This window comes from Aquarana catesbeiana, linkage group LG06 (genome assembly GCF_042186555.1).
Source record: "Aquarana catesbeiana isolate 2022-GZ linkage group LG06, ASM4218655v1, whole genome shotgun sequence".
NCBI classification, from domain to species: Eukaryota; Metazoa; Chordata; class Amphibia; order Anura; family Ranidae; genus Aquarana; species Aquarana catesbeiana.
This window is the reverse complement of record NC_133329.1, coordinates 256,034,400-256,046,401: the sequence shown is the minus strand read 5'-3', so window position 1 is coordinate 256,046,401 and position 12,002 is coordinate 256,034,400. Positions and strand designations below refer to the sequence as shown.

At 43.7% G+C, this 12,002-nt stretch overlaps 1 protein-coding gene across 4 annotated transcripts in view; it reads left to right on the top strand.

Annotated features, from left to right (window-relative positions):
* Positions 1 to 12,002, top strand: part of GULP1 (GULP PTB domain containing engulfment adaptor 1) — a 1,281,953-nt gene that overhangs the window by 911,130 nt on the left and 358,821 nt on the right. The window lies entirely within an intron of this gene.

Sequence of the window (12,002 nt, the reverse complement as noted above, 5' to 3'; positions counted from 1 at the left end):
CCTGTCTAAACTCTTTTTTGACAATATGTTAGTGCTATTAATTCCTCAGGGGTATTATGTCTTTATATTATAGCTTATCCTACATACAATCTTTGTGATGTCCAAAGGTTCCAGATTCACATAAAAGATTTCAATTTATGATTTAGGTTTTTGACCACGTCTGTTATATTAGGTGTAATTAGGAACTTCCAATTCTGTACAAGGTTAAGTTTGGCAGAAAAGAGAATATGTATAACAATTGTTCTGGCTGGTTAAGAAAAAGAGGAAATGTTGAGATTCAGCAGTGCCATGGCTGCAGAGGGTGCTATTGGCATGGGGGTAAATCCCAATATCAGTCTAAAGATCGGATTCCAGTATTAGAGAAAATGTATTAATTAAAGAATATGTAAACCCAACATTTAGTATTCTTGATTAGAGAGCTGAACACCCCTCGGTTTGCACCAGAACTCCCAAGCATAACAAAAGTTCAGACCTGAACATCGAACCCCATTGAAGTCTATGGGACCTGAATGTGAAAAATCAAAAGTGCCCATTTTGAAGGCGTATATGCAAGTTATTGTCCATAAAAGGAATTTGGGGCCCGGGTACTGCCCTGAGGGACGTGTATCAATGCAAAGTAAAAACTTTTTAAAAAGTTTGCATCCAAAGGAGCAGTGGCTTTAATGATGCTTAAATTGAAACAATTAAAATGAAAAATTCCTTTAAATATAGTGCCTGGGGGTTCCACTTAGTCTGCTTGTAGTGGTGCATCTGTCCTATGTAAAGAACCTACTGTGGCAAAACTGACATTTCTAAAGAAAAAAAAAAAAACATTTAAATTGCCAGAAATACAATACCATTGCCGGCAATAGAAAAATCAGAAGAAAAAAAAATGACATGAGGTCCCTCTCAAAATCTATATCAAACTCTTATCCGACCATGCAGACCAGGAAAGAGGGGGTACATGTAAGCACCATGTTGATGGGGACATGGGCCTCTTCCTGACAACCCTGGGCTGTGGTTGTGGGGGTCTGCGGGCGGGTGGCTTATTGGAATCTGGAAGCCGCCTTTAACAAGGGGGCCCCCAGACCCTGGCCCGATCCCATGTGAATGAGTATGGGGTACATTCACTAAAAAAGTGTCAAAAAGTAATAAAAACACAGAGACATCAGAAACATTTTGACAATTCTTTTATTAAAAATGAAAAAAAACAATGTCCCCCGATGTAGAGCCATCATCAATCATTATGCCGGACCACGAAAAAGAAAGACTGTGCCATCAATGAAAGCTAACCGCCTACTGCAGGCTCCGCAATTTGACAGTTCTTATATAGGTAAGGGGCAGAGCCACCTGGCGATGTCACCTGGTGGCACCGCCCCCTTGTGATGTCACTGACCAGCATGCACCGTCATGCCCAGGTCAACACAGAGGACAAGGGGGCACTCTTTACATCTGGAGGAAAAGAGATTTAATCTTCAAATATGGAAAGGCTTCTTCACAGTAAGAGCTGTGAAAAATATGGATCAGAGTCCCTCAAGAGCTGGTTCTTTCCAGCTCAGTAGATTGTTTTAAAAAGGCCTGGATTCTTTCCTACTGTAGATACACATAATATAACTGGATACTAATATTTATAGGTAAATTTGATCCAGGGAATATCTGATTGCCTCTCGGGGGATCAGGAAGGAATACTTTCCCCTGCTGAAGCAAACTGGATCATGCTGTATTGTTTCGTTTTTTTTTTTGCCTTCCTCTGGATCAACTGTGGGTATAGGATTGTGTATATAGGATTGTAATTTTTTTTTCCCTTCTATTGATTGAACTGGATGGACGTGTGTCATAACTATGTAACTATGTTCAGCTTGCAAATAACCATGCAAAACAAAAATATCACCTTTGGATGCACTTGGTCTTCAGTGTAAGGCATTAGTTAAAAAACTAACTTTTTAAAAGAATTCTAAGGACTCTACCATAAGCTGAAGTGTCCCTATCTAAATTCAGACAAATTCACTCTAGAACAGACAGCTGCCAGAGGGATTTACCTCTCCGGCAGTGTGTAAATGGAGCACACATTGGGGTTTATTAACTAAAGCTGGAGAGTGCAAAATCAAGCTCACTTCTGCATAGAAACCAATCAGCTTCCAGGTTTTATTGCCAAAGCTTAATTGAACAAGCTGAGGTTAGAAGCTGATTGGTTTCTATGCGGAAGTGATCTTGATATTGCACTCTACAGCTTTAGTAAATAAACCCGTGTGTGTCCTTCCGATGACAGGTGTTTTACAGTGCAGTAAAATGCCTGTCACCACACTATGTGTGAATCCAATCCATTTTTCTGGTGGGCTCCATCAGACCCTCCATTCTCCACTGTGGGCAGTCGGATATAAACTGATTTATGTCTGTTTACACCTGGCTACTTCCGATCCAATTCGACAAAAACAAACAGAAGGTGATCTGTTCCTGTCTGGCCGGATGTGATCGAAGTGCAGTCACATGCCCATAGAGCAAAGTGGGCCTGTCATCCAGCTGCTCCACTCAGCTCAGCAGAGGATCAGTGGACGGATCCTGTGCTGAGAAAAACTGTATCCGGCCCGTGTGAAGGGGAGCCTCCCAGGACTTTGCTTGAAGATGATGCCAGTGTGAAGGTCTAGTCTGTGGCCATCTGGGCTTTTGCATGCTGAGGAAGCCAGATTGGAAGGGGCTTTGCTTTTATGGGGGGCCTGAACCTATTCCCAAGAAAACTAAGCTGGTCTGTTGCAAAGACATAGGGAAGCTAAGCAGACCTGTGACAGAGGCCTAAGAAAAAGAAAGGTGGCTACATGTAGGGAGCATCTTCCAAGAGTCTGATATGCCATATAGTGTCTTGGAGAGCTTGGGAGAAGCTGGTGCTGGAGGACTTTGCGTGGAGACCTCATCACTAAACTCTTCGAGGTACATGAGACCAATTTAATAGGATCAAAATAGAGGCTCTCAAAGGTGTATTAGAACTAGGAGGCTGCTACTGAAATATAGCCACCACTAACTTTGCTAATATTAGAAGGCTACTCGTGAAGGAAAACTTTGGGGTTGATTTCCTAATGCTAAATGGACTGTGCAGTTTGCAATTACGTATTTTTTTCAGAGCTTAGTGAATGCAGTGAAGCTTCACTTTGTAAACAATACCCTGTCTGGTGCAAGGAGAATTAAAAAATAGCATTTTTTCTTGCACTTGATTGGATGATGGAAATCAGCAGAGCTTCACCACATTCACTAAGCTTGGGAGAGAATGAGTGCAACTGAATTTGCAAAGTGCACTGTCTGTTTGCCTTTACTCAACTCCTATTAGCCTGCTACTACTTGAAGGCCTAGAACAGGGATATGCAATTAGCATAGTTGCCAACAGTCCCAAATTTCCCCGGACAGTCCCGATTTTGGGACCCTCATCCCGATCGGAGGCTGTCCCGAATCGGGATTTGCCCAGGGAAATTCGGGAATGTTTGCATTTAACATTTTTATGGCAACAGGCTTCAGTAAAATGGCGGCCGGTCCCGCCGCCTCCGCTAGAACGCTCCCCCTTGTGTTGAGTAGAGAGAAGAAGGGGGCTCAATCCGTGCAGCCAATGAATCGGCTTCTCCTCTCGCACGGATCGGCCCCTCCCCTCTCCACTGAACACACACGGCGCCGGCTGCCGCTGTAATAGACGCGACAGTCACATGTGCTGGGGCCTGGGGGGGTGTTATGGGAGGGGGGTCTGCACTGCCTGGGGGGCGTTATGGGAGGGGGGGTCTGCACTGCCTGGGGGCGTTATGGGAGGGGGGTCTGCACTGCCTGGGGGGTGTTATGGGAGGGGGGTCTGCACTGCCTGTGGGGCGTTATGGGAGGGGGGGTCTGCACTGATGGGGGGTCTGCATTGATGGAGGGGGGTCTGCACTGAGGTGGTCTGCACTGATGGGGGCTTCTGCATTGATGGAGGGGGGTCTGCACTGAGGGGGTCTGCATTGATGGAGGGGGTCTGCATTGATGGATGGGGGTCTGCACTGAGGGGGTCTGCATTGACGGAGGGGGGTCTGCACTGAGGGGGTCTGCATTGATGGAGAGGGTCTGCATTGATGGAGGGGGGTCTGCACTGATGGGGGGTCTGCATTGATGGAGGGGGGTCTGCACTGAGGGAGTCTGCATTGATGGAGGGGGTCTGCACTGATGGGGGGTCTGCACTGAGGGGGTCTGCACTGAGGTGGTCTGCACTGATGGGGGGTCTGCACTGAGGGGGTCTGCATTGATGGAGAGGGGTCTGCTGAGGGCTTCTGCACTGATGGAGGGGGGTCTGCATTGATGGAGGGGGGTCTGCATTGATGGAGGGGGGTCTGCACTGAGGTAGTCTGCACTGATGGGGGGTCTGCAGTGATGGGGGGGTCTGCACTGAGGGGGTCTGCATTGATGGAGGGGGGTCTGCACTGAGGGGGTCTGCACTGATGGAGGGGGGTCTGCACTGATGGGGGGTCTGCAGTGATGGGGGGTCTGCACTGAGGGGGTCTGCATTGATGGAGGGGGGACTGCACTGAGGGGGTCTATACTGACTCTTCTGGGGGCACCTGATGTAAGGACGGACTCTGCTGGGGGCACCTGATGCAAGGACGGACTCTGCTGGGGACCCCTGATGCAAGGATGGACTCTGCTGGTGGCAGGCGACGTGGCAGGTGACACGCTCAGGGATCCCACTGATTCGGCATTATGGTGAGTTGAATGATTTAATTTTATGTTACAATGTAATGATAGAAATAATGCGCTTCAATCATCCTGACACCATAACAATCATGGTGCCGGGATGATTGAAGCGTTAACACCAGGTGTTTGGAGTATCTTTATCTGCTGATTGTTAAACTTTCTAGAATACACATATTTCTATTGTTGTGTAGGATCTGGGGCTGCTGTCCCGTCATTCCTCTCTCCCCCTTTCCCTTTCCATTCCTCATTCATCTCAGACTCTAACCACACCTCCTTTGAGCCACGCCCATTTAAGCCATGCCCACTATCTCACGTAAACCACGCCCATTTTCGCCACGGCATGCTTCGTGCGCCTCAGTTTTATTTTTATTGCTAAGCCACGCCTACAAATGAATGCCCCACCCCTAATTATTGTACGGCTTCGCCTACAGCCAAAAAAGTGTCCCACATTTTTTTTTTGCAATGTTGGCAACTATGAATTAGCGGACCTCCAGCTGTTGCAGAACTACAAGTCCTATGAGGCATAGCAAGACTCTGACAGCCACAAGCATGACACCCAGAGACAGAGGCATGATGGGACTTGCATATCCCTGGCCTAGAATGTATACACAAAAGACAAAGTAACTAAAAACCTAATTGTTCTCATTGGTGTGTCCATGAATTGTTAGGTGCAACAACATGGCAAATCATCATTAGGAAGACCAGTATAAACACAATGCAGGCAAAATCCAGTGATTCTTCCAGTGATAATAGTGACATAAGGTAAAATGTTGCAGGGTGACTGTGGTGACAAACGTAGACCTCCACCTTCAGTGATACTAGCCGCTCACCTCAATGGATGGACCCCTGAGTTAATCAGTCAGGTCAAACACAGCAGTTCCCTCACCAGGGAATTAATCAGGAGGAGATGAGTGCACCGTAAAGCATCAACAGCAGCAGCTTCAGCATTCAGGGTCTTCCAACTCCATGAGAGGCTGAACATGGAGGGGGTAGGTTCGGCGGGGGGCTGCAGCAAACTAATGACTTATCAACAGGTGGTCTGGATCTTGTGTTTCTGGTGAGCAGGAACACTGATCTCTGTCGAAACCCCGTCAGACCATCCCACACAGTTAGCAAGCACCACCTAAGGACACACTCAGCCCTTTGATCGACCCTGATGTTAACTTCCCTGCCAGTGTCATTAGTACAATAACAGTGCATATTTTTAGCACTGATCACTGTAATTATGTCACTGGTTCCCAAAAAAGTGTCAAAAGCGTCAGGTAGGTGTCCGATTTGTCCACCGCAATGTCGCAGTCCTGCTAAAAATTGCTGATCGCCGCTATTACTAGTAAGAAAAAAAAAAAGCCATTAAAATATCCCATAGCTTGTAGACGCGATAACTTTTGCTCAAACCAATCAATATACGTTTATTGGGATTTTTTTTTACCAAAAATATGTAGCTGAATACATATTGGCCTAAACTGATAAAGAAATTATTGTTTTTTTATTCCAAATTTTTTGAAAACAGCAGAGGTGATCAAATACCACCAAAAGAAATCTCTATTTGTGGGGAAAAAAGGACATCATTTGTATTTGGGTACAGTGTCGCATGACCACACAATTGTCAGTTAAAGTAACGCAGTGCCGTATCGCAAAAAAATGGCCTGGTCATTAAGGGGGTAAAACCTTCCGGGGCTGACGTGGTTAAAGTAGAACTAAATGCATTTTTTTTTACTTTTTGCCAACAGGCAGGCTGTTTATTGCAAAAGGGGCATGCAATATCTCTTCTGCAAATAAACAAACATACCTTCCTGTTCGCAATCCTCTGCATAATGTAAACAGTGCTATGCATGTGCAGCTCCGTTTACATTTCTGACACTGTGCAAGTATTCTGGGATGAATGACTCTCCTGCATGCGCAGGTTTGACGTCATCCCACATCTGCTAATCAAGAGGGCCAAACACTGGCAGCCAAAGAGACCAGGTAGAAGATGTGAGGAACCTTGCGGACATCAGACTGTTGGAGCAGTGGTAAGCATTGTTGCCTTAAGTTCCGCATTAACGAAAGAGGCATGTGAATAATGTCTTGTAAAATTTACATTATTTCCAAACAATTTTAGAGCAGGATTTGACAAGGTTAATTTTATGCCACTTATTGATTACAAAATATTGCTATCGCTTAGCCCATTCCTTACTAGTACATAATTTATCATTAATAAAATAACGTGTATATTACCATGTAAACCAGTAGGTGGTAGTATAACACTATGACAAAATATATTCCAAAGCAACAAATTCGCTATTTGTGATACTTAAACTGCTTTACCATTTTTAAATGAATCCCATTGTTAATATACACAGTTTAAATAATGTAGAATATGTACAATAACATGTTTTGTATGATTGTACTTGTATAATATTAATATATTTCAGATAATTAAATATATATATATATATATATATATATATATCAATTAATAAAACTAAAAAAACAAAGGGCAAGGAAGAATGCAAGTTATCAGCTGGTTGTAATGCTTGCTACATTTATTTATGGCCATGCTTAGTACTGCATAGTGGCTTTGTCTCCCTGCAAGTCTTTGGTGGTCATATATGGCCTGATAATGGAGATTTCAAGGATCATTTACAATGTTCTCAAAGTCCCTCTGGCAATCAGGGTATCACACAGATTTTACATTTGTTGAAAACCTCCACGCAGGCTGGAATCCAGGAAGGAAAGAATGCAAAGTACAGCGTGTGCCTTATAGTGTATTCATTGATTATTAGGAACATATTAGGAAGATAAAAACCATATTTTTCCTGGGGGGCTGCGATTTTATTTTAGTAGTTGTCATTCAGGGAGACTGCCTGATTGCAATGAAATGCAGTTAGCCACTAGAGCAGACATGTTATACTTACAGTAAATAAACAAAGGGCTGAGTTGAGTGGAATTCATTTTCAATATATATATTGAGTGCCACATCTACTTAGAGAGACCCTGTTACTAACTTTAATAAAAATAGGAACAAAAACATATTTGAAACAATTCCCACCCGCCGTACGTTTATAAATGTTCTCGGACAGGAAGAGTCATATCTTGGTCATCAATTGCAGCAATGATCAAGATATCATCCTCTTTTAGGGCCGGATGCATTCACCGGAATCCAGCTCTAGGCACACAGTGAGAAGAATGCATGTTGTTCCTCCCACTGTGTGACATCAGAAACAGGAAGCAATGAGGATTTTGTCACTTCCTGTTTCGGTTCTTTGTTTATCTGGCTGTTACTGACCAGGGAAGCAGCCGGTCAGACCAGTCTGTGTCTGATCGGCTGCATTGGAGATAGATCCCAGAATAGATCCAAGATCCCTCCATAAAGAGGACGTGTCACGTCCCATGCTATTAAAAGGGATGTTGTTCATCCCTTGTAATAACAATAAAGTTGATAAAAAAAAGTTAAAATTACAGTGTTAAAAAAAAATGTAAATAAAAAACCAAAAAATTTAAAGTGTCCCCGTTTCCCTGTGCTCACGTGCAAATGCGAACGCGTATGTAGAACCGCATGCATATGTAAAAACAGCAATCACACCACACATGTGAGGTATCACCACAAACATCAGAGCAAGAGCAATAACTTTAGTGCCAGTCCACCTGTGTAACTCTAAACTGCTAACTTCTAGAGACCTTTAAAGTGTTGTCTATGGATATTTTAAGGTACCGTAATTTGGCGCCGTTCCACAATTTTAAAGCATGACATGTTTGGTACTTTTTTACTCAGCGTAACATCATCTTTTATATTCTACCAAACAATTCGGTATTATATTATGTTTTGTGCATTCAAATCCATTAAAGTATATTTTTTCCAAAAAGAGTGCGTTTAAAAAACCGCTGTGCAAATATCATGTGACATAAAAATATGCACTGCCCACCATTTTATTCTCTAGGGCTTCTGCTAAATATAGATATATATAATGTTTGGTGGTTCTAAGTAGTTTTCTAGCAAATAAAACAAGCATGTTTTTTACATGTAGGAGAGGAATGCCAGCACTGGCCCTTATTGGAAGTGTTAAATTCTTACAGTGTTTTTCTTTTCATTTCACTTGCAATGTACCTTTGTACAAGCTGGAAGTTTTAAATACTTCAGGATAGTAAATTCCTTAGTATAGCCTCCTCCATCCTTGCACATCATAGCGCTCTCCTCTTTTGGGAGTATTTATTTACTCTCTGGGGTTTATTTACTAAAGGCAAATCCACTTTACACTACAAGTGAACTGCAAGTGCACTTGGATGTGTACTTGAAAGTGCAGTCGCTGTAGATCTGAGGGGAACATGCAAGGAAAATAAAATAACAGCATTTTTGCTTGTACACAAATGGATAATAAAATCAGCAGAGCTTCCCCTTATTTCAGATTTTCCCCTCAGATTTACAGCAACTGCACTTCCAAATGCACTTGTAGTGCAGAGTGGATTTGCCTTTAGTAAATCAACCCCTCTGTGTTGCCTCAGCTTCTCTCCTCCTCTCATCTCCCTACATAACCTTTTTTAAAAATTTACTTATGTACTGCACCCTACCCAAATGAATACAAATAAGTGGACTAACTTCTAATAGCCTATCACCGGGGTACCCAACCTTTTGAGGAGTGAGGGCCACTTTAGCGACTTGGTAACTGGTCGTGGGCCACAATGAGTGGAGGGGGCAGATGACAGGTCCGTGTCCACTCTGCATATGCAGAGCAGACATGGACACAGCCCGCTCTACTCTATGGGCTCACTGATCCGCCCTGACAGAAGTGGACGGATCCCCTTCTGTTTTTTTATGTGGATCGGATTGGAGATAGGTGGGTGTAAACAGACACAAGTCTTTTTACATCTGCCTCTCTAAAGATAAAGTTTAACTATAGAGGTGAATAGAGGGTTCTATTGGTTCCACCTGAAAAACAGACAGGCGGACCCAATCGGACCGATTGTGTGAAAGGGGCCTAAGGCTGCTTTCACACTGATGCACTGTGGTTTACCTGCACTTCAAGTGACCTCAATCTTCACTTCTTCCTCAAGATTCCTGCAGGTATCGCTGGCTGCTGCTGTTCCCCAGGCGGGTATGGCTGGTGGCTGCTGCTGGCTGTCCTCCCAGGCTGGTACTGCTGGTGGGTCCTGCTGGCTGGTACTGCTGGTGGGCACTGCTCGTTGGTACTGTTGATGGGTACTGTTGGTGGGTACTGCTGGTTGGTTCCTGACCCACCATTCCCGAGCTTCAGTGTGACAGGAGGCAGAGCTAGAGGAAGCATGCGGCTGCAGTAGAGAGCAGAGCCGATGCTTCCTGTATCACTCTTGTCACAGGTGGAGTACATTTGGTATCACTCTGCCTGTGACAGGAGCCAGCGCTATACAGGAAACATCGGCTCTGCTTCCTCTAGCACCGGCTCCGTTCTTCACACTGATGCTCTGGGATGATGAGTCGGGAACCCACAATCTGGGCTTGCCGACCTGCCATTGCAAAGCAGGAGGTGGCGGGCCACATCAGAGGGCACCCCTGGCCTAAGAGCTGCTGCTAACACTGTACCCGTGTTCCAACATAAACCAAATAATAAACTAGTGTTGCGCTGTTCTATATTACACACACAGGCACATTACTTGCAAAATAGAGGTAAGTGTTACACAGCCGTATAGTAACATTGGAATTGTGGTAACTGTGAGGAAAAAAAAAACGCCACATGATCCTGATACTTCCAGATATTAATACTTTAATCAAAGTGTGTAAAAAAACAATAACTATTTTCAAGATGTATTATTTAATTTATTATTTCATTAGTCTGGCTCAGTGCTTTATTTAAATGTAGCTTTTGAGTATTTTTGTGCATTTACAGTATATATAGTATTTAGAGATTTTTCACCCTACTCTGAATATAATTTTTAAGGCAATATGGCATTAACTTAGTAAATGCTGCGGCCGGCATTCTAATATGGGCAGAATCACGAATTAAATGGGGTTTGTTTGTTAGCTAGTAGTCTTTTTCCAATAAAATGCCACTGGTTACAATGGCAATAGAGTAAACATACTGAGTAGCTTCAGATGACTGGTATGAACACCAACAAAATGGAGCCTTATCATCTGTTTTTTTACTTTAGCTCCAATAAAATGGCGCTGGTATCTTAGTAACCTAATGTACACATAGTCAGGTACTGTAGCTGAATTCAATAAAATGATGCTGGTATCTTAGCGACTCAGTATATACAGTGGGGATGGAAAGTATTCAGACCCCCTTAAATTTTTCACTGTTTGTTATATTGCAGCCATTTGCTAAAATCATTTAAGTTATTTTTTTTCTTCATTAATGTACACACAGCACCCCATATTGACAGAAAAACAGAATTGTTGACATTTTTGCAGATTTATTAAAAACGAAAAACTGAAATATCACATGGTCCTAAGTATTCAGACCCTTTTCTGTGACACTCATCTATTTAACTCAGGTGCTGTCCATTTCTTCTGATCATCCTTGAGATGGTTTTACACCTTCATTTGAGTCCAGCTGTGTTTGATTATACTGATTGGACTTGATTAGGAAAGCCACACACCTGTCTATATAAGACCTTACAGCTCACAGTGCATGTCAGAGCAAATGAGAATCATGAGGTCAAAGGAACTGCCTGAAGAGCTCAGGGACAGAATTGTGACAAGGCACAGATCTGGCCAAGGTTACAAATACATTTCTGCTGCACTTAAGGTTCCTAAGAGCACAGTGGCCTCCATAATCCTTAAATGGAAGACGTTTGGGATGACCAGAACCCTTCCTAAAGCTGGCTGTCTGGCCAAACTGAGCTATCGGGGGAGAAGAGCCTTGGTGAGAGAGGTAAAGAAGAACCCAAAGTTCACTGTGGCTGAGCTCCAGAGATGCAGTCGGGAGATGGGAGAAAGTTGTAGAAAGTCAACCATCACTGCAGCCCTCCACCAGTCAGGGCTTTATGGCAGAGTGGCCCAACGGAAGACTCTCTTCAGTGCAAGACACATGAAAGCCTGCATGCAGTTTGCTAAAAAACACCTGAAGGACTCCAAGATGGTGAGAAATAAGATTCTCTGGTCTGAAGAGACCAAGATAGAACTTTTTGGCCTTAATTCTAAGCGGTATGTGTGGAGAAAACCAGGCACTGCTCATCACCTGTCCAATACAGTCCCAACAGTGAAGCATGGTGGTGGCAGCATAATGCTGTGGGGGTGTTTTTCAGCTGCAGGGACAGGACGACTGGTTGCAATCGAGGGAAAGATGAATGCAGCCAAGTACAGGGATATCCTGGACGAAAACCTTCTCCAGAGTGCTCAGGAGCTCAGACTGGGCCAAAGATTTACCTTC